Below are 24,070 nucleotides of genomic sequence, written 5' to 3' on the forward strand. Positions count from 1 at the left end.
TTTTTTTTTTTCAAAGTTACTTTAGCTAGTTGGATGACTTAACTGTAGATTATAAGAGTGTCCAAACTTATTTTCACTCCCCAGAATTTTTTTCATTCTCTCCTGTTTCTGTCAGGAAGTCACTATGTTCACTTGCCTGGTAGCAGGATGAATGGCCAACTCCTGGCATGTACAAGTGAGGAAGCTGCAATTTGCTGCCCCTTTCCCTTGAAGGTCACTAAATTTAATACTGTGATTGAAACTCAGTGCCTCCCACAAATCTCCAGAGAACTGTGATTCATAAGGAGGAAGATAATTTGGAGGTGGGATATGTTAACCTGTGCACACATGTTAAGCAATTATAAATTGTTTCCTTTCATCTGTCTCAGATGTAATATATAGCAAGACTCTGAAGTATAAATCTTCTCTAAAATGAGACAGCCGGGAAATAGCCCATGAGGATACGTGGGTTCATTCACAGCACTGATACCCCTGTACAATTTCAGATGGTGATAAATGAGACTGATTTTCAGCCTTGGTTTGACTTGAACTGGTAGCTTCTATCTTTGGCTTCCTTCTTGCAGGAAAAAAAGAAAAAAAATATATATATATATGTATGTATGTATGTATGTCTCATTTAGCCCACTGGCATCATTCCCAGTCAATGAATGAGTATGACACTTCTCCCAGGTAACCATCTCAAAGTTTTCTAGCTGAGCTAGTTACTATAGAAAATGTTTTGGCACTGGAAAAGACATGATAGAAATCATTGTTTCACTTGGTGCATGGGAGGTAGGATATGCAGGACAAAGTAATTTTGACTTTGCTTCTCCCAGTCCATGTAACCTTTGATATCCCAGAATTGGAATCCCTGGATACACACTGATGCAAGACAGGCAAGCCCAAAAATCGGGGCTTAGTCCAGGAAGGTTTTCGGCTTTGCCCAGAAAGAATTCAAAGGTGAGCCAGTGGTAGAAGAAAACAACTTTACTGAGATGGCAGTGTTACAGCTTCGTGACTGCTCCCACAGAGCAGGGCTACCCTACAGGCTGTGTCAAGAGCAGCAGCTCAGAGGCAGTTCTGCAGTCACGGTTAAACTCACTTTTAATTACATGCCAACTAAGGGGTAGATTATTCAGAAATTTTTGGAAAAGGAACGGTAACTTTCAGGGCATTGCCATGGAAAGGGGCGGTAACTTCCAGGTGTTGCTATGGCAATGGTAAACTGTCATGGTGCTGGTGGGCATGTCTTATGGAGAGGTACTTTGGGCGCCTTTTCCCAGTCTTTAATCTGGTTCAGAGTCAAGTCCCACCTCCTATCTCAACATGACTGTATCCCTGATACACATGAAACCCTTGGCAATATCTAGGTCTTCTAATTGAGGATGACCAGAGGAGCATACACAGGAATAAACCTTTGCTGGAGAACCACACAGTGGCTCCTCGTGGAGTGGGAATGGACATAAAAGAGATTTGAGGCAGAGTGACCAATGACGGAGGATCACAACAAGAAAAGGCACATTTGAGAGCAAGTATAAGGTCAATAATACTGAGAAGTGCTGCACTTCTAAATCTACCTCCCAATAACCTTTCGGTCTAAACTGAAAGGGTTCTTCCTGTTTTTAATCAACCACGATTTTAATTTAACTCACACCATCTCCCTGTATTAGTTTGCTAGAGCGGCTGTGATAAAATACCAAAACTAGATGGCTTAAACAACAGTGATTTATTGTCACACAGTTCTGTAGACAAGAAGTCTAAGATGGAGCTGTCAGCAGGGTTGGTTCCTTGGAGGACTGTGAAGGAGAATCTGCTTGAGCCTCTCTAGCTTCTAAAGGTTTGCTCGCTGGGAACTTTGGTGTTACTTGGCTTGTAGACACATCACCCCAACCTCTGGCTTTATGTACACACATCATTCTCCCTGTGGGTGCCCCTCTGTGCAGAGATTCCCTTTTTTTTTTTTTTTTTTAAACAAGGACACCAGTCATATTGGATTAGGGGCTTACCTGCTCCATTGTGACTTCATATTAACTAATTACATCCACAACAACCTAATTTCCAAATAAGGTCACATTCTGAGCTTCTGGGAGTTCAGACTTCAACATGTAAATTTGGAGGGATGCAATTCAACACGTAACATTCACTAACACAGTATTTTCATAACAGTCTGTAGTATCTTCTTCAGGCTGAGGGATTGGGGCCTCATCTATCAGAGTTGTAATAAGGAACAAAGGTTGTTGAAGGTAAGATGAGACTCGAGATTCAAGAATATGTTCAAACTGCAGAATCAAAGAGTACATCAAGGCCTAACACCTAAAAAAGAAAGTCTGATGGATTGCCAAAGTAAAAGGATCAGAAGGAAGTATTAAAACTAAGATAAGGATACAGAAAGTTGTAAAATTGGATTTGACATAAAGGTACAAAAAACAGGGAAGGTTAAATAAATCGTGTTACAACCACCAAAATTAAAGATTTGGTAAGTATTTTCTCATCCCATGAATAAAAAGCCATTAATCTTTTTGTTGAAGGATATTCAGCCCATATTAACCAGGGTTGAAGATCCCACATAAAAAGATTTGAGTTGCCATTTTCTCAAATAATACAGTCAGACACTGACTCTTCGTAATGGGTTCAGCTAGTACAACTCTGGAAGGCTTGGAGAGAGGTTTATTCATTCTATTCAAAGGATACCTGTTTCAAGAGCCCCCAGCTAAATTTGGGTTCTAGTACCAGAGCAGCTAGCAACCCTGCCCTAGTGGGACATGAAGGGTACCTGGACATGGGTGTTTACAGTGTACCTCTCATGGGATACTTCTTTTACTTGGCAGACTTCCTAATGCTTACTTGTCTGACCTGCAATCAGGGAGTCCCTCACATAGGAAACTTGTTTACACTGTCAGATGCCCTTGTGGCTCTTATCCGTCCCATCTCCAGTTTAGTCCTGCCTGACCATTGCTCAGGCACTGGGAGCCTGACTTTGTGGTCTCCCTGGCATCCCAGGGAAAATTCAGCCTGGACAACCTCTAGTTCTTTAGATGGAAGGTGCAAATTCAATACACCATCACAATATGGAATAAGTTTAAAGAGATTTTACTTATAGGTCCTAGGCAAAGAGGACACAATGAGACAAGAGTAAAGTTCTCCATCCTCAGTCATGCAGGCAGAAATGGAGTCAGGTAGAGAGAGAGAGAGAGAGCGTGCACACATGAGAGCATGCTCTCAGCAGCGTATATAAAAGAACAGGGTATCAGTCACTTTAAGTAATCGGGCAAATGCCTGAATGGTCCCTTTAAAGAAAGCAGAAGGAAAGTATGGAGCTCAGTCTGCCAGATTGAAGAGAGATGCCTCCAAGTTCTTATCTTTGGCCACTGGCTTGAGCCATTTGAGTGTAGTATGGAACTAAAGGCTGTGTCAATGGTGACTGAGCCCTGCTTCTGATATGAGAAAGTCAAACTTGTTTTCAAAATAGATGCTGACGCAAGATAAAGTCATAAGTATTTACCACAATGCCTTCAGGTATTAGAGCCTAAGGTTTGGTTTTGCTTTCTGGTTTTTGCTTTTCAATCGTGGTTAAGAAGTGCTAAAAAATATTATAGCCCTATGTTCTGATTGTTATCAAGGGCAAATTTTCCTTCTTTTACAATGTGTTTTCTAGTTTTTTGGTTTTTTATTTTGTTACAATGAGCATAAAGGAAGAAAAGATTATTCCTTTGAATAAGAATTGTATTTACATTTTACTTTTTAAAAAGAAGGCAATAACTTGAATTTCTAACAATGGTTTATTAGAACCAAACCTTCAGATAGAAGCAACTAAGAATGCTAGATAAAATACTTAAAACATCTCCTTATAAAAATTTAAAAACTGACAGTCAAAAAAAATCTAAGGAAAGCTGAAATCCAGAAAGCCAAGCACAAGAAACTTAATCTACTTTGACCTGCAGTTACTTGCCTACCCTGAGAAATTCCCGCTTTGATTATGCAACCTCCCTTGTACAACACAAGATACAGAGGTCAATGCCCAGACTGTATCCCAAGTGGAGAAACTAATAGGAGGCTCTCCTTATATTAAGTAAGGGGATTTAAAAAAAAAAAAAAAAAAAAAAAAAAGGACAATGAACTCATGGTTATAGTGCTACAAATAAACTCCTCTCTCGCATCTTTGCAGGAGAATACAGAGGAAATTGTTGGGCCCTGTTTGGAGTAGGTATTAAAGGAAAAGAAAAAGTGTTCCTACCAAATTATAGCCATTAGCTACAGCACTGCCTGGGAGATACAGGGATCCACAGATTACAAACTTGTTTATGGTCACCTAAGACCAGATGTACAGAAACTTGGCAGTAGCAAATGCATATTCTCTCTATAGAGAAAATTGCCTATTGACCCTCAAAATATTACCACAATAAAACTCTGAGACAATAAACTGCACACAAACAACCAAGCACACAAGGAAAGAAATCACCATTAGTAAAATCAAGAAACAGTAGAATAATTGAATCATACCCACAAGATAACAGTATTTCAAAGAAATATCTGCACTCCCATATTTATTGCAGCACTATTCACAATGGTCAAGATATGGAATAAACCTAAGTTTCCATCAACAAATGAATGTATAAAGAATATACGGTATATATACACAATGGAATACTATTCAGCCGTAAAAAGGATAAAATCATGTTATTTGGCTCAATGGGGATAGAACTGGTGGTCATTATGTAAAGTAAAATAACCCGGCACAGAAAGACAAATATTGCATGTTCTCACTCGTGTATACACACACACACACACACACACACACACACACACACACACACAAAGAAAGCAGATTCTATGGAAGCATAGAGTAGAATTGTGGTAACCAAAGGTTGGGAAGGGAAGTAAGAAGGACGAGATGAAGAAAAGTTGGTTAAGGGGTACAAAAATACAGTTAGATAGAAGAAGTCAGCTTTAGTGTCTGATAATACAGTCAGAGAATTAAAGTTAACAATAATATTGTATATTTCAAAACACCTAGAAGAATTGCAAGACAAAGAAAAGTTAAATGTTTGAAAGAAAAGACAAATGTTTGAGGTGATGGATATCTCAATTACCCTGATTTGATTATTATACATTATATGCAGGTATCCAAAGGCAATGTAACCCAAAAATGTGCACAACCGGTATATATGGAGCATCAGGAAGAGTAGCTAATGGATACGGGGCTTAATACCAGGGCAGTGGGTTGATTTGTGCAGCAAACCACCATGGTTCACGTTTACCTATGTAACATACCTGTACATCCTGCACATGTATGTACCCCAGAACTTAAAAGTTGAAGGAAAATAAATAAATTTAATGTAAATATTTATTTTGAATTCTTTATCAGGAAGTTTATATAGCTCCATGTCCTTGGGGTCAGCTACTAGAGATAATTGTGTTCTTGGGTGGGAGTTATGTCTCATTGGTTTTTTGTGTTTCTTGTTGTCTTACATTGATGTCTGAACATTTGAAAAAGTAGAGGCTTATTCCAGTCTGCAGACTGGCTTTGTCTTGGGGGAGCCCTTCACCAGTCAGCCCACCCAGAGATTCTGGGTATACCACCTGGTATGGTTCACGAGTAGGCTGACCTGGTTCTCAGGTCAGCAGGTGAGCAGGCCCCGGTGCCTGGGTCTGCAGGTGTCAGCCTGGTGACTAGGGCCATGGGGGGCATTCTAGGACTGGGGTGGGCATGAAGTCTAGGGCTGTAGGGGCCATCCCGGTGCTTGGAGTGGTCTAGAGCCTAGGGCTGCTGGGGCTACCCTGGCCCTAGGGTGGGCCTAGGGTTTGAATCTGTGGGGGCAGACCTGGCCCTAGGGTAGTTACGAAGCCACTGGGGCCCAGTCTGCATCCTGGGCCTGAGGCAGGCCTGAAGACTGAGTCTGCCAGGCTGGACTGGAGCCTGGGGCTGCAGGATCCAGCCTTGGACTAGGGTAGTCCTGTCGGTTCAGTCCAGAGGGACCAGCCTGGAGTCTGAGGTTTTGGTGAGCCCAGTGTTGGGTTTTACTGTGGCAGGCCCAGTGTTGAGATCCAAAGCAAAGTGCAGTGCTCACTTTTCTCTCCCTTCCCCAGGAAGGGATACCCTCCTGGGGAAGAGATACCCTCCATGCTGTGCTACCTGAAGTTGAGGGCAGTGATGCAGGTAATATGACTGTCCTTCTCGCCCTCCCCAGTGCTACTCATAACATCAGGATGAAGCTTACAAACATCACATTGAGTAAAAGGAGTCGGCCATAAAAGAATACATTGATGTGATTCCCCTCAATGTTAGGTTCGAGAGCAGGATAACCTAAACTCTATTGTTCAGTGATGCTTTTTATAAGAGATGAAAATATATTTTAAAAGCAATAATATAATTAACAAAATATCAGAACAAAGATTAGTCTCTGGGAGGACAACACAGAAGGAAATTGGGAGTCTGACAAGGCTGTTTCTTAGACTGAATGGTTATGATGGGGTGTTTTCTTGAAAAGTGTTCCTTAAACAACAGCTTGTATAGATTGTTTGCACTTTCCTGTCTGTATAATATAATTGAAAATAAAACAAGAGAAATAATTTGCAAAAGAAAATGTATCCTGGATGTCTTGGACTTAGAAAATAAAAGCAAGAATGAGTAGGTAGCAGACAAGCTGTAAGCAATTTTGCACAATTGGGTATACAAAGTGGTGTCAGCTGAGAGTTTTCACGTTCCACTCACGGAGAGGTAGATGGGTTTAATAGCTGTGTTTAAAGTGTCAGATGCAAGAACAATGATAGGTTTCCCTTAAATGATTTTTACTAATTCCCTCCCAGCTCAAGAACCTTTTTGTTAAAATGGTCCTTTCCTGCCTATCAGAAACAATTAAATCTCACCTGGTAGCAGTCTCGGTCTTATGTCAACCACTCCCTTTGGCCCTCCAATATTATCTAACATGAATTGGAACTGCCGCATGGTCAAGGTAATAAAGAAATAAAGCCACGAAAGAAATCAAATAAAAGCAACGGTATAAAATGATATGAAATGTTAGTCTGCAGAAAGAAAAAGCTGAAGGAATTAGAAACAGCCACAGGAACTTTCTGTGAACCAGGCGAGGTACTTCCATTTACAAACCACACTTTGTTTTTCATAGAGTGGGTTGATCATCACTTAAGAACTGAAAATTCAGCATTCCTTCTAAGGTGCATTTTGTTCAAATTGATATAAGTGCCCCAGCTGGTTTGGCTTATGATATCCCATTGATTATTGCATTCTGCTCTTGCAAGCCATAGATCTGTTGTAATCTAACTGTCTAGGGAGTGTCCATTATTCTAGTTTCAAACCCCTTCTGTCCTCAGTCACACAGATTCAAGCAAAGTAATGCAGGGGGACCAGATAAAAGCCGTCCATTAGAAACCTCCGTTGCTGCTTGCCTCTCCCACAGAATTGAATATATTACTCCAGCTATTGTCAACAAACATGTATCACTAACAGGATCCTCACTGTTTGGAAGACAGCCCCTGAGACCCAGAGCAAATGGGTCAAAGTCTCAGTTGCGTCAGTGTAATTACAAAGACAATAATTCTTACCTCTCTCACAGGATTCAGAGAAAAAGTAAGTAAATAAAAATATATTGAAAACACCAATATAAGGAGCTAAAAGTACTGTGTGCATTGTTGTAAAATATTAAGTCAACAGTCCAATCATTTATTACCACTGAAAGTCTAATATCTTATCTGACAGGTTGTAAACTTTCAGAGACATAAGCTTGAAGTGTGTATGTTTGTGTGTTTTAAGTGTGAACTGAAGCGGGTGGCAATAAGGGGAAGGAGAGAAAATGGGAAGAAAAGTAATACAAAGAAGAAATGCATAAAGAAGAGACCATGATCCAGTAGGCAACTAACTCAGTTGAATCTTTAAAGAAACAGGTGTCAACGCTTGTTATAATGGTAAAGGTCAAGTAACATTTTTCTTTTTTTTTTTTTTTTTTTTGTTTTGTTTTGAGAATGCCAATTTAATAGCAACTTACACCCAGCTTTTTTTTTTTTCCCTGAAAAGACTGAACTCTAAGAAAAAAGTACATTTTTTTTTTTTTTTTTTTTTTTAGTTTCCAATATATTCTTTTTTTTTTTTTTTTTTTAATTTATTTATTATTATTATACTTTAAGTTGTAGGGTACATGTGCATAACGTGCAGGTTTGTTACATATGTATACTTGTGCCATGTTGCTGTGCTGCACCCATCAACTCGTCATTTACATCAGGTATAACTCCCAATGCAATCCCTACCCCCTCCCCCCTCCCCATGATAGGCCCCTGTGTGTGATGTTCCCCTTCCTGAGTCCGAGTGATCTCATTGTTCAGTTCCCACCTATGAGTGAGAACATGCGGTGTTTGGTTTTCTGTTCTTGTGATAGTTTGCTAAGAATGATGGATTCCAGCTGCATCCAAGTCCCTACAAAGGACTCAAACTCATCCTTTTTTATGGCTGCATAGTATTCCATGGTGTATATGTGCCACATTTTCTTAATCCAATCTGTCACTGATGGACATTTGGGTTGATTCCAAGTCTTTGCTATTGTGAATAGTGCTGCAATAAACATACGTGTGCATGTGTCTTTATAGCAGCATGATTTATAATCCTTTGGGTATATACCCAGTAATGGGATGGCTGGGTCATATGGTACATCTAGTTCTAGATCCTTGAGGAATCGCCATACTGTTTTCCATAATGGTTGAACTAGTTTACAATCCCACCAACAGTGTAAAAGTGTTCCTATTTCTCCACATCCTCTCCAGCACCTGTTGTTTCCTGACTTTTTAATGATTGCCATTCTAACTGGTGTGAGATGGTATCTCATTGTGGTTTTGATTTGCATTTCTCTGATGGCCAGTGATGATGAGCATTTTTTCATGTGTCTGTTGGCTGTATGAATGTCTTCTTTTGAGAAATGTCTGTTCATGTCCTTTGCCCACTTTTTAATGGGGTTGTTTGTTTTTTTCTTGTAAATTTGTTTGAGTTCTTTGTAGGTTCTGGATATTAGCCCTTTGTCAGATGAGTAGATTGCAAAAATTTTCTCCCATTCTGTAGGTTGCCTGTTCACTCTGATGGTAGTGTCTTTTGCTGTGCAGAAGCTCTTTAGTTTAATGAGATCCCATTTGTCAATTTTGGCTTTTGCTGCCGTTGCTTTTGGTGTTTTAGACATGAAATCTTTGCCCATGCCTATGTCCTGAATGGTACTACCTAGGTTTTCCTCTAGGATTTTTATGGTATTAGGTCTAACATTTAAGTCTCTAATCCATCTTGAATTAATTTTCGTATAAGGAGTAAGGAAAGGATCCAGTTTCAGCTTTCTACTTATGGCTAGCCAATTTTCCCAGCACCATTTATTAAATAGGGAATCCTTTCCCCATTTCTTGTTTCTCTCAGGTTTGTCAAAGATCAAATGGCTGTAGATGTGTGGTATTATTTCTGAGGACTCTGTTCTGTTCCATTGGTCTATATCTCTGTTTTGGTACCAGTACCATGCTGTTTTGGTTACTGTAGCCTTGTAGTATAGTTTGAAGTCAGGTAGCGTGATGCCTCCAGCTTTGTTCTTTTGACTTAGGATTGTCTTGGAGATGCGGGCTCTTTTTTGGTTCCATATGAACTTTAAAGCAGTTTTTTCCAATTCTGTGAAGAAACTCATTGGTAGCTTGATGGGGATGGCATTGAATCTATAAATTACCTTGGGCAGTATGGCCATTTTCACAATATTGATTCTTCCTATCCATGAGCATGGTATGTTCTTCCATTTGTTTGTGTCCTCTTTGATTTCACTGAGCAGTGGTTTGTAGTTCTCCTTGAAGAGGTCCTTTACATCCCTTGTAAGTTGGATTCCTAGGTATTTGATTCTCTTTGAAGCAATTGTGAATGGAAGTTCATTCCTGATTTGGCTCTCTGTTTGTCTGTTACTGGTGTATAAGAATGCTTGTGATTTTTGCACATTAATTTTGTATCCTGAGACTTTGCATTTTTCTAGACATATATCTTTACTGCTCTCTGCTAGGAATGACACCAGCGCATCACAATACTGCCCTCCTAGCCTCTTAGCCTGTGCTGCCTCCCACCATGGATGCACGCTGTTGCTGTTCTCCATTTACCTTCCCTCATCTCCCTCCCCAGCTCAGGCTCCTTGCCCCACAGCTCATCTCTCCAGGCTCTGAGCACGTTTCAAACTGTCCGTGGCACCAGATAATAAGACAAAACAAAATAGGAAATAACAAGCTCAAGAATCAGGTCTAGGAAAGAGGCTCCCTTTCCGTCAGAATCCCCTGGTTCCTTGTGTTACTTCAGGTCTGCTGTGGATTTGATGTGCAAAAGGATGTGTGGGGAAAGAGAGCAGAAATTAGGAAGAGCCTTCGGCTTGGGATGTAGGTCTGATGCTGCGGAAGGAGAGAGGGATAGAATATCGGAGAGCAAGAGTCTCAAACTGCAGGCAAAATGGCTTGGACAGACCTATGGGCAGTCCTTAAGGCAGTTACCCACTGGAGAGCTCCATGGCATGTCTCAGTACCCAGCTGTGCTCAGTCACTGGACGGCTGCGGCCTGCAGAGAGGTTGGTCTCATTGCAAATGTGGGAGCAGTTAAAAAGGGACACAAATGGAGTCATGTGTGCTTCCTGCAGCAAGATGATCTAAGCAGCAGCCTCTCAAGAAATATGTTCCTTTACCTATTGGTCACCTGAAGGTAATCAGGGCCTATTTTTATTGCTTACCCCAAAGCATAGAAGTTGTAAACTGACTGTAATGGACAATCTGGGAAGATGAGATTTTTTTTTTTTTTTTTTTTTTTTTGCTTTTGCATTTGGGTATTGAATAGTGTTTTAAAAACTTTTGAGCTAGTTACCAATATTTAAAACACAATAGCTTTTACATTTTTAAAATTCACACTTCCAGCTTTTCTTGAAATGAAATGCAAAGGGCCAACATTCGTTCATGTTGGTGGAAAAACAGCATTTCCCCTTAGCAGACATTCAACTCTGCAGCTGGCCGCATTTCCCACCATTCCTTTATGCCTACACCAGCCCATGCACTGATCACTTTACTGACTGTTCTCCATGATCATTTAAGCCTTTAAGTCTCCTGCATTCAAGCCTGTGTCACCATTAGAACATACTATCACTGAGGGCAATTATTTTGTCTGTTTGGGTCACTGACAGGCAATTAATTGCCTGCAGCAGTGCAAGTTACATATTAGCTGCCCAATAAATATTTGTTCAATAAAATGGGATGCTATCATCCTAGAGTGTTGGAAGAAACTGAGTGGATGGTGGAGGAGAAAAGGCACTTGTTTCAGAGTTTTGTCTATGGTTAGCTTTGCACTACCCACACACAACTAAACTGGCGCCTAACGAAGAAGGTGAGACTCCAGACACAGCAGTAGAGGGTGCTAGTTCTAAAGAATATGTAGAATCAAGGTGGCTACAGAATATGTGTGTATACAGCAGCGAAAAGTCTCCCCTTGCAGGTCCTGTACCCTCTGGCAGGGCTTCTTTCCTCTCCTTTCAAATTTAGGATGAGGGAGTGGGTTTGTACAGAGAAGCAGTGCTTATCTCGGCTCATGCCCTAGCCCCAGCTCAGCCTGAAGCATTGCTGCAAAATACTCACTGGGCCACATTCCAGGGCAGCAGGGCAAAAGGGGTCCTCACCGCAGAGCTAACACACACTTAAGCATAATGGAACGAATTGAGTTCCATGATGATGCGATGGGTGATCCTCAAATGGCATAAAAACACACATGGACAAATGTTGCAAATCAAACCGAGAACTGCTGCCAGAGGCCAGTCCCCTGCGGTGTCTCACCAGCTCTGAAAATGATTACCAGATGATAAAGCAGAGCAGGCTCCCTGCGATCTGATTACCAGGAGGGACTGGCAAATCCATTAGGAGCAAACAGGCCTCCTTCAAGTCCATTTTACTTGCTAAATAAAATCAAGCAACGTTACGTTTTTTTAAAAAGAGCCAGTTTTTCATCCCATTCTCACTGCCTTGTAGTCACTGCATTCATTTTCAGTTAAAAGAGCTAGGAAGGTTTGCGCTTTGAGAGCAAACCTTTCTGCTATTAAAAATCAAAGTCAGATGCAAGCCTGACATGAAGCAGAGAACTAGTACCTTTAGTTTGTGGGCAACCTATTCTGACAGCCTAACCTGCAGAAAAGCAGCCATGGAGGAAGGGAAGCAACTCTGACCTTCTGTGCATCAGACTGCACAGAGCCCTCTGCCTGTGTCCTGTCACATAATTCCTGATTCCCTGGATAAGGAGGTTTATAAAGAATCCACTAAGTTAGAACAGGAAGGGATCTTAGCACTTGTATAGTCTACCTTTCTCTTAGTCTTATTTCATTGTTATTATTATTATTATTATTATTATTTTGAGACAGGGTCTGGCTCTGTTGCCCAGATTGGAGTGCATGGGCGTGATCTCAGCTCACTACAACCTCTCCCCATCTCTTGCTCCCCGGGCTCAAGCCATCCTCCCACCTCAGCATCCCAAGTAGCTGGGACCACAGGCATGCACCACCACACCTGGCTAATTTTTCTATTTTTAGTAGAGATAGTTTCTTGCGATGGTGCCCATTCCTGAGCTCAAGTGATCCACCTGCCTCAGCCTCCCAAACTGCTGGGATTACAGCAGGAGCCACTGTACTCAGCCTTAGATTTATTTTTAAACCACATCACCTTTTAATAAGCATAAAAAATGTTTCTGCCCTCGAAAGATCTTGATGTGGCTGGTTCCAGCTCTACCCCACCTCTAGCCTGAGAGAGTCTTTTTACTGTACGCTCCCAGTAGCTGACATGTTTCAGAGCTTTATTCCATAGAGGACATGATGGAAACAATGAATCATTTTCCCTGAAATATGAAAATATAATATTAAATATGCTTTGAAACTAAACGCTTCCCTCTACCACCATCACCACCTATCAAGATTCTGATACAGGCTTCGCTGACTTGGTTTGGCCCTCTCATGTTATACAGAAAGCAGCTGAGACCCAAAGATTTTTTTTTTTTTTTTTTTGAGATGGAGTCTCACTCTGTCACCCAGGCTGGAGTGCAGTGACGCCATCTCGGCTCACTGCAAGCTCTGCCTCCTGGGTTCACACCATTCTGCTGCCTCAGCCTCCCGAGTAGCTGGGACTACAGGCGCCCACCACCACGCCTGGCTAATTTTTTGTATTTTTAGTAGAGATGGGGTTTCACCATGTTAGCCAGGATGGTCTCGATCTCCTGACCTCGTGATCCACCTCCTCAGCCTCCCAAAGTGCTGGGATTACAGGCGTGAGCCACTGCGCCCAGCCAGGCCCAAAGATTATTACTGACCTGAGGCTGCAGACTTGCTTTTCTTCCTAATGCTGGAACCTAACCCCGTGTTCCCTGACTTATATTAGATTGCTCTCTCAGTGCTCAGGGCTTTATGCTCCAAACCCAGGGTTTCATACATGAGTGCCCAAGAACGAGGAAACTGTGAAAAGTGTCTTTGAGGATGATCATATAAACAGTAATCTTTTGTATTGGCATCATTTAGACAATGGTGTTGGGACCCAAGGGTGAACACAACCCTTCCCTTCCAAAGTTCCAGTCAATAAAGAACACGCTCAGAGGACAGTGCTCCTTGGGACAGTTACCCAAGTAAAGTTCAGGTCTGTGCTCAACTAATGGCTAAGCAAGTCTCCAATAACCACCAGAGGACAGGGCTCTTGGGTGAAAGCTAGATTACAGAATATGACCTAGAGCTTAGGCCAAACATGATTTTTAAATTCTGAACACTACTCCTGCTATGCCCATAATTGAATACAAGTAGGCCGATAAAACAAAAGAATGGTGACTTCTTTGGGGGATAGGAAGATGGGGCCCTGTCCTGCTCTGCTTTCCTCAAGGGAGCAGAAGCATAGGTGCATAGTTGTGCTTGAACACACACCTGAGAACAAGCAGTCAAGGGGCCCTGCTGTGCCTGAGTGTGGTCTGCCTATGCGTGAGAGGTGGAGGAAAAAGATGGAACATGTTCATGCCAACTTTCCCACCCCATAGGAAGAGGTAACTTTAGCAGAAGTTTCCCATCTCTTCTTAGAAGGTGAAGTAACCTGGCCGGGTGCAGTGGCTCATGCTTGTAATTCCAGCACTTTGGGAGGCTGAGGCAGGCAGATCTCTTGAGGTCAGGAGTTCAAGACCAGACTGGCCAACGTGGTGAAACCCCATCTCTATTAAAACTACAAAAAAATTTAGCTGGGCAGGGTGGTGCACCCCTGTAGTACCAGCTACCTAGGAGACTGATGCAGGAGAATCACTGGAACCCGGGAGATAGAGGTTGCAGTGAGCCAAGATCACACCACTTCACTCCAGCCTGGGTGACAGAGCTAGACTCCACCTCAAAAAAAAAAAAAAAAAAAAAAAGTGAGGTAGCCTATGTTAGAGTGCTCTATCATCATCCAGTTCCCAAACACAAAAAATTAAATCCATTAACGGAATGGTAAAAAGTACATTCTTAATTGAACCAGAAACTGAGGAATTTCAGAGATTGGAAGTGACAGGGTACAGCTAGAGAAGTAGACTTCAGCCTGTGGCATGCAGGAAGACCCTCTGCAAAGGGAGAGAGGGGCCACAAACTGCCCCATAACCAAGCAAGGGCACTAGCTTAGGACTGTGATCACAAGGTCACCAGCAAGTGGTGGTGACTCAGCAAGCTGGATGGTTGACCTCCTCATACCTTCTTTCTTCCTTGGGTCAGGGAGCACTACAGGAATAAACACGTCCATGTGGGTGGATGAAATAAAAACAGGAGTTGGACCAGAGATAAGTGATTATGGAGGTTGTCAGAGGATCACTCTGGCTGCTGAGTGGAGAACAGTTTATATGAGGTATGGAGAGGGAGCAAGCAGGTCAGTGAGTGTGGCTGCAGTCTTCCAGGAGATGGAGCTAATGGTGTCCTGGATGAGGGTATGAAAGAAGGAATGGAGAGAAGGACACAGATTCTAGTGATATCCAGGATGTAAAAAAGTCAGCAAAACAAGGTCATGGGTCAAATATGATTTTATATCCCACTACGCCTATGGATTCACAATACAATGACCTTAGTATGCTTCCACTCTACTTACTCATCCTTTATAATTTTTGCTCCTTATGTTTGTAGTGATAATGTATGTTAAACATCTCAATGCATTATTTTTGACGTTTTTATAGTCACTCTTCATTTCATTTCCATTTTCTGTTGGTCTTCCTTTCAGTATTTTGTGTTTTTGCCTGGGATCATTTTCCTCTGAACTGAAGAACTCCCTTTGCTGTTTTCTGTAGCACAAATGGGTTCCTGAAAAGTTCTCTTAGTTTTTGATTTTCTGAAAGTGTTTCTTTTATTGCCACCTTTGTTTTTGAAGAATGTTTTGCTAATTAAAGTAAAATTCCAGGTTCACAGTTATTTTCTTATATCACTTTAAGGAGATTATTCAATTGTGTTGTGACTCTCATTGTTTCCCATCAGAAGTCAGTTGTCACTCTTCCTCCTTCCTTTCAAAGTTATCTGCCTTTTCAACATTTCTGGCTCCTTTCAGCATTTTCTTTTGCGTTTGGTATTCAAAAATGACAGTGATATGTGTAAAGCATGGTTTTCTTTGTATTTATCCTGCTGAGGCTCATAGCCCTTGATTTTGAGTCTTAATGTCTTCCAAAAGTTTTGAAAAATTCTTGTCCATGATTATGTTTCTGTTCATTTTATTTCTCCTCCCTTTCTGGAACCACAATTATACCTGAAATTCAATCTTTTCATTATGACCCATATATCTCTTACTCTTCTATATACTGAGACTGTTTATCTCTGTGTGTTTTTTAACATCTCTCTGGACATATTCTACAGACTTGCTTCCAGTTTACTAATTCTCTCTATAGTACCCTACCATGATGCCCATTGATTGAAATTTCAATTTTATTTATATTTTTCCATTATAGGATTTCCATTGGAATTTTTATGGTTTCTGGTTCTCTGCTGAAATCCTTCATCTTATAATTGTATTTCTTGAACATCTTAATTGCAACTATTTAATATCCATATACAATAACTCCACTTTATAATTGTCTATGGGTCTGTTTCTATGACAAACCTTATTTTGTTGTACACCTGTTTTTTTATTTTCAAACACAACATTGTCAAATGTTGTATGAAAAACTGTAGAGACAATTTAAGACTTTGAATAAGGTTATCATTCTCCAGAGAGAAACTAATTTTTCTTCTGGCAAATCACTTTGCTTCCATCTGGGACTGAGCTGATTAAAAGTTGTTTACAGTCTTTCTGAGGAATGATGTGTTTCCAGTTCACCCTTACTCACAGAATGTAGGCCTTAAGCATAACCACCAAAAATCTGCAGTAATCACAGGACTTCTCCTTGGAAAGTCATTTGCTACAAGTTTTGTCCCTCTATCCTTGTGAGACTACGAAGAACTTTGCTCATAATCTTAACTTCTCAGATGCCTTTTTTGTTTTCTGATTTTGCATTTGCCTTGTAGGCAAAAGCAGCTCCAAATGCCAGATGCCTCTCTTTATTTCCCACTTTTTTCTTTATCTTGGCTCTAGAAATGCTCACTGCGTGAGCAGCTCTTTGAAGCCTTCAAAATGTATCTATATATATGTGTGTGTATGTATGTTCTAGATTTTCTCATTATTCTTCCTGAATCCAAAACCACATAGTCAGCCAAAAACAAAAAGGGGCAAAAGATGATGCATGGGTTTCTGACTTGCTTAGTAGATTTTATAATAATGACATTCACCATTACAGGGAATTCCAGAAAAGGACTGACTGCTGACAAGGTTAGTTCTTGGCTAGCATCTGGGAACTTACATTTCAGGAAGGTTTCTGCTGTTAACTGATAAGCACTGTTCACTGAGCCTAAAGTATTTGTGAAAAGAATTGGTTTATGTTGAACTCCTGCTTTCCTGCTGGGAATCTGAAATTGCATACATGCCAGACAGGGAGGGGATATATATTATTCCATTCTCATGCTGCTAATAAAGACATACCCCAGACTGGGTAATTTATAAAGGAAAGAGGTTTAATTGACTCACAGTTCAGCACGGCTGGGGAGGCCTCATAATCATGGTGGAAGGCAAAGAAGAGCAAAGGAATGTCTTACATGGTGGCAGGAAAGACAGTGTATGCAAGGGATCTGCTCTTTATAAAACCATCAGATCTCATGAGACTTATTTACTGTCACAAGAACAGCATGGAAGAACCTGCCCCCATGGTTCTATTACTTCCCACTAAGTCCCTCCCATGACACATTGGGAATATGGGAGCTAAAATTCAAGATGAGATTTGGGTTGGGACACAGCCAAAACATATGATTCTGTCCCCGGCCCCTCCCAAATATTATGGCCTCACATTTCAAAACCAATCATGCCTTCCCAACAGTTCTCCAAAGTCTTAACTCATTTCAACATTAACAGAAAAGTTCATGGCCCAAAGTCTCACCTGAGACAAGTCAAGTCCCTTCCAACTATGAGCCTGTAAAATCAAAAACAAGTTATTTACTTCCTAGATACAACAGGGGTACAAGCATTAGGTAAATATGCCCATTCTAAATGGGAGAAATTGGCAAAAACAAAGGGGCTACAGGTCCCATGCAAGTCTGAAATCCAGCAGGGCAGTCAAATCTTAAAGCTCCAAAATGATCTCCTTTGACTCCATGTCTCACATCCAGGTCACGCTGATGCAACAAGTGGGTTCCAAGGCCTTGGGGAGCTCCACTCCTGTGACTTAGTAGGGTATAGACCCCCTACGGGTTGCTTTCACAGGCTAGCATTGAGTGTTTGCAGCTTTTCCAGGTGCATGGTGCAAGCTGTTGGTGGATCTACCATTCTGGGGTTTGGAAGACGGAGGTCTCTTCTCACAGCTCCACTAGGCAGTTCCCCAGTGGGGATTCTATGTGGGGGCTCTAACCCCACATTTCCCTTCCACACTGCTCTAGCAGAGGTTCTCCATGAGGGCCCCACCCCTGAAGCAAGCTTCTGCCTGAACATCCAGGCATTTCCATACACCGTCTGAAATCTAGGTTCCCAATCCTCAATTCTTGACTTCTGTGCACTCTCAAACTCAACACCACGTGGAAGCTGTCAAGTCTTGGGTCTTGCACTCTCTGAAGCCACAGCCCAAGCTGTACCTTGGCCCCTTTTAGCCACAGCTGGAGTGGGTAGGATGCAGAGTACCAAGTTCCTAGGCTGCACAGAGCAGAGCAGAGCAGGGGGCCCTAGGCCTGGCCCAGGAAACCATTTTTCCCTCCTAGGCCTCAGGGCCTGTGATGGGAGGGACTTCCATGAAAGTCTCTGACATGCTTTGGAGACATTTTCCCCATTTTCTTGGTGACTAACATTTGGCTCCTCATTATTTATGCAAATTTTTGCAGCTGGCTTGAATTTCTCCCCAGAAAATGGGGTTTTCTTTTCTATTGCATCATTAGGCTGCAACATTTCCAAAGTTTTATGCTCTGCTTCCTCTTCAACACTTTGACACTTAGAATGTTCCTCTGCTACATACCCTAAATTATCTCTCTCTGGTACAAAGTTTCACAGAAGGGGCAAAATGCCACCAGTCTCTTTGCCTAGCAAGAGTGACCTTTACTTCAGTTCCCAAGAAGTTCCTCATCTCCATTTGAGACCACCTCAGCCTGGACTTTATTGTCCATATCACTATCTGCATTTTGGTCAAAGCCATTCAACAAGTCTTTAGGAAGTTCCAAACTTTCCCACATTTTCCTATCTTCTTCTGAGCCCTCCAAACTGTTCCAACCTCTGCCTGCTACCCAGTTCCAAAGCCACTTCCACATATTTTTGGTATCTTTACAGCAGTGCTCAACTCTGCAGTATCAATTTACTGTATTAGTCCATTCTTACGCTGCTAATAAAGACACACCCAAGCCCCTTTGTGTTTGCCAATTTCTCCCATTAAGAATGGGCATATTTACCCAATCATGGCAGAAGGTGAAGGAAGAGCAAAGACATGGTGGCAGGCAAGAGTGTGTGTGCAGGGAACTGCCCTTTATAAAGCAAAACCAACAGATTTCATGAGACTTATTCACTATGATAAGAACAGCACAGGAAAACCAACTCCCATGATTCGATTACCTCCCACCAGGTCATTCCCATGACATGTGGAGATTATGAGAGCTACAATTCGAGATGAGATTAGGGTGGGGATACAGCCAAACTATATCAGAGTACCTATGTGATGACCCCCCATAAAAATCCTAAGCAGCAAGGCTCTAATAAGCTTCAATAATTGACAACATTTCACATGTGTTATCATAATTCATTGCTGGGGTAATTAAGTGCATCCTGTGTGACTCCACTGGGAGAGGATTGTTGAAAGTCTGCACCTGGTTTCCCCATGACTTTGCCCTATGTGCCTTTTCTCTTTGCTAATTGTGGTTGGTATCCTTTTTCTGTAATAAATCATATCCACGAGTATGACTATACGCTGAGTCTTGTGAGTTTTTCTAGTGAATCATCAAATCTGAGCGTGATCTTCGGGATTTCTCAAGATAGAACTGGAGTGGAGAAAATAATAAATTTAGACTTGGACATATTAAGTACTCTTTATCTTACTTGACCTTTTATTTATTTATTGTTTTACCATGTACTTCTTTAGTTCTCAATCTTTCAACAGCATTAGCATGGTTGACCATTCATCCTTTTGGAAACATGACTAACTTCGTCTTTTTACAACACAGCTATCACCTGGTTTACTTCTTACCTCTCTTCCTCTGACTCCCTTACAAGTGCATGACTTTAGATTCTTGGGCTCTCTTCTGTTCTCACTCTGTTCTCTCTATATTGGTACTTTCACCCACATTCACAGCTTCAAACACCTCCTACGTACAAAAGATTCACACATTTACAGCTTTGGCCTTGGTCTCCCTTTAGGCTCTATAACTGCATCTCAACAGCCTACTTATCTCCCACACAGGCCAGAGTAACCTCAGATTGCTGGTCACGCCAGCATTCTTACAAAATGTCAAAATGAGTGTTTTGTTTCAGAGCACCTTCTCTTTCCTCACACTTTTCTTCTAGCTTCCCATGAAAAGGTTTGCATCCTTTGTCTCTTTAGTCCTAGCTGTCACATGGTATGTCTCCTCCCTGTCTGTATCCTTTGATTTAACGGATTCATCCAATAAAACTTTACTGAGCATCTACCATACACATTAGACTAGACACTGCAGATACAAAGATGGTTAAAACATGGACCCAGTCTTCAAAGACTTGCAGGCAAATAAATAATGGCAAACATAGAAAAAAAAATGTACCATAAAGTATTATAAATGGGATTGCAGAGCAGAATCAGGACATAATATGAGATTCCAAAAGGGGAAGTAGTCCAATCCCCCAGAAAATGGAGGAGGAGATGCTGGAACTGCATTCTGAAAGCCCAGTAGCTGTTCTTCATATGGATAAGATGAATGAGAGGATCAAATGCACACTGCAGGGAGCGACACGTCACAGTCACTATGACAATGGAAATCCACAAGAGAAAATGTCACAAGAACAAACTAAACTAACTTAAAATGCAAGGTAGTAATTTTCTCAAAATAGCATTTATTTGAAAATGTAAGTACCAGAAGAATATAAGAGATTTTTAAAAAGAACAAGCATTTTCTACAGTTTTGTCACATAATGCAGGGTTTGAATCACCTAGGCTCTGGATCAGCCTATCTCCATTAGATCTCATGAGACCAGCTACTGTCGCCCTTCCTGTCAATAAGAGCAAAAGACAAGAACCAAGGTCAGTCTCCAGGGCACAATCAGGAGAATGTGAGCAAAAGGGATTATCAGAGGAAATCTTAAAAAGGAGAGAATTGGATTAAGAAAGCCAATGATAGATCCAAGTTGAAGGGGCAGGATCACTTCCACAGACAATTCTAGATGATTACAGGCAAGATGGACTACCAGCTTGACTACATCCTTTCCAAGCTTGGCCAGAAAACAGTTGTCATTTCAGAGGCTGGCTGCATTCATATCAGCATCATATTTTCCAGTAGCCAATGCCATAATTACTACTTACAGGAAGATTTGGATGATGAATGACTTTCTGGTACCACCCAAATCATGCCACAGTGTCCACTCTGCCTGATCCTATTGTCATCCCGGGACACAGACATAAAGCCCTCAGCCCTGGCTCACCAGAGCAACCACAGAGTTTCTCCTTGTCCTCCCCAACTGCTCAGACTCAGATGGGGGGAAGCTGTTCACCAAGACCAGCAGTATCTACAGGAGGAATTTTGCCCCAGGATTTTTCTCCCTTCATGTGTAAAAAGGTGCCATCTGAAATTATCTCATCTGTCAAAAGTGGTGCCCAGACAAAGGGAGAACGGTCCATTGATAGCTGTCATTCAGTTCAATAACTGTCAAGCCTTTTTTATGAATAAGGGGCTGTACAAGTTGCCATTGAGCATTTTAGTATATACAAGAAACGCCCTGTCCAAAACAGAATACACCCTGGGAAATGGACAATTCAACCCAAGGGTCATAATTTACCTACTGCCAGCAAACACAATGATCAAAGAGTAAATCTCTGATACGGACATACGCCCAGGGCAGAAAAAGAAAATCAATAGAAACAAAGTGATTGCAAATAATCTTGATTCATTGCTGATTTCAAAAGTGTAGATTTGATTACATAATAAAATTATATATATGCATAAATATTCTATAATATAGTTTTATCTCTAGATCACAAAAGTCACTTTATTTATGTATACATATTTTTGCTCCCAGGCTTATAAACTATTGCTTTTATGGTATGGTGGCCTTAAAAAGTAAAGCAAAATATTATCTGCAATGTTTCCCAAAAGGTTCCATGTGATTCAGAGAACTCAACAAGGATGCAACAGCAGGCACATAGACATAGCAATGCAATTCACACCCAGCTATCTAACTTGTTATTATCTAGACTGTTATGTTTAGCTGGATTGGAGGATGAATTCTCCAGAGCAGTTCACACCAACAAAGAGAGAATAATACCTGTAGCCACAGCTTCTAATTTTTATAATCATTTTTCCCTTTATAAAAAAAAAACCCTTTGCTTAAGCCAGTGCAAAAAAACTAATTCAAAAATCAAAATATTTATTATAATCACCATCTACCCATCACTCTGGGTAGCCAGAATCAGTGCACTGGAAATAGATATTTAATTAGATATTTCCAGACAGCCCTCATACCTTTTATTTTCCACTGCCCTTACAGTAACTCTGGGTTTTTTTAAATCTAAAATTATAATACGATACATGAATGCAAGTAAATATAGATATGTCCAGAAACTAAATTTCACCTGTGAGTTTATCCTACTCTTGGGCTACTAGCCAAAGATTATTTAGGTAGATTAATTAAATAGTTTAATTCTAGCACATGAAGTAATGATATTTTAATTAAATTTGGGAAAATAATATATGCAGGCAAAAGACGATAATCATACTCTCTGTCGGGTATAACTATATTGACTTGAAGAAACAGTGCATCTAACCCTAAAATTCACTAGTGCCCTATAATCATTAATTTTTCCATTAATTACATTAATCATTAATCTGTCAGACATGCTCTGGCCTAATAATAATTGCAATCTTTTTTTGAGGAATTAGGGTGCATTAGGAATGGTTCTGAGAACTTCACAGGCAGACATTACTACTCAGGTAATCTTCACAACAACCTGGTGAGGTAGAGCTATTTTGATTTTCCTTTTACATATGAGGAAACAAAGAATTAAAGGGGCTAAATAACATGTCCTGAGTTTAAACCTAACCAGTGGAGGTCCTGGTATCTACGTGGGTGCTTGCTGCTGAGACACAGGCCCCCACGCTGCACTAGGCTGGCGCTGTCCACTGACATCCTCCCCTGGCTTCTCTCTGTAGGATATTCTCCCTCTCTATCATGGGCCCTGGGGACCTCAGACTGACAGTGCTAAAAGGCTCCCCGTGGAGTTCATGCAACCCCAAGCATCTGGTCTGATTTCTCCCGGCCCCACAGGGGTGCCCTATAGGAGGAGAGCAGAAGAAACCACTGGAAGACCAGGCCTTTTTTTTTTTTCTTTAACCTCTTCTCATATTGCACAGAATATTCCAAATATTTGAAATGTCACCAAAACTCCCATATCAACCCAATTCACAACAATGACTGTGATAAAACCAAAGTATCTTCCATCCTAAGTGGGAGGTTAGGGATGGAAGGAGGAGAAATAAAAAAGGGCGGGGAGGCCAGGCTTGGTGGCTCACACTTGTAATCCTAGCACTTTGGGAGGCCAAGGCAGGTGGACTGTCTGAGCTCAGGAGTTCAAGACCAGCCTGGGCAACAGGATGAAACCCCATCTCTACTAAAATACAAAATAAATTAGCCGGGCATGGTGGCATGTGCTTGTAGTCCCAGCTACTCAGGAAGCTGAGGCAGGAGAATTGCTTGAACCATGGAGGCGGAGGTTGCAGTGAGCGGAGATTGCACCATTACATTCCAGCCTGGGCAACAGAGTGAGACTCTGTCTCTGGAAAGAAAAAAAAAAGGGCGGGGGGAGGGAAGAGGAGGGGGAAAAAGAGAAGAGAAGAGGAGAGGAGGGGAGGAGAGGTGAGGAGGGGAGGAGAGGGGAGAGGAAGGGAGGGGAGGGGCAGAAAGAAAAGAGAGAGAGAGAGAGAAAGAGGAAGAAAAAGAGAGAGAGGAAGGAAGAAAGGAAGGAAGGGAGGGAAGGAGGAAGAGAAAGAAAGAAAGACAAAGTACTATACGAACTGAGTTGGAGTTTATTTTAGGACATCAAATATATCTTTACAAATTGAAAAAATATTGCAAAAGCAAAATATACAACATAAAATTTTATAATGCATTTTCTCTACATGCAATATTTTAAACTATATCCTTTATCTTTCCTGGCTTGGTGGTAGAAATTTGCCAACAACTTTTCTTTGGAAGAACTGCTCTTACTTGAGATTATTTCTTTTTTTTTTATTTATTTTTATTTTTTTTTACATTTCTTTGTAAATTTATTTGACTTTCAAATTAAAGAATCCAGGCAAAAAATATTGTGTCACATATATGAGAAAACAATGAAGCTAGTATCAGACTTGCACAC

At 41.2% G+C, this 24,070-nt stretch overlaps 1 protein-coding gene and 1 long non-coding RNA gene across 2 annotated transcripts in view; one reads left to right on the forward strand and one right to left on the reverse strand.

Moving 5' to 3' along the window:
- The window catches only part of TAS2R1 (taste 2 receptor member 1), a 447,804-nt gene that overhangs the window by 226,507 nt on the left and 197,227 nt on the right, over nt 1–24,070 (reverse strand). The gene's annotated exons all lie outside the window — the stretch shown is intronic.
- Nucleotides 1,028–5,322, forward strand: LOC135971084 (uncharacterized). Its single transcript, XR_010587159.1, has 2 exons — nt 1,028–2,222; nt 5,100–5,322. It is a non-coding gene; the product is annotated as an uncharacterized lncRNA (long non-coding RNA).

The sequence above is a fragment of the Macaca fascicularis genome, chromosome 6 (genome assembly GCF_037993035.2).
Source record: "Macaca fascicularis isolate 582-1 chromosome 6, T2T-MFA8v1.1".
Lineage (NCBI taxonomy): Eukaryota > Metazoa > Chordata > Mammalia > Primates > Cercopithecidae > Macaca > Macaca fascicularis.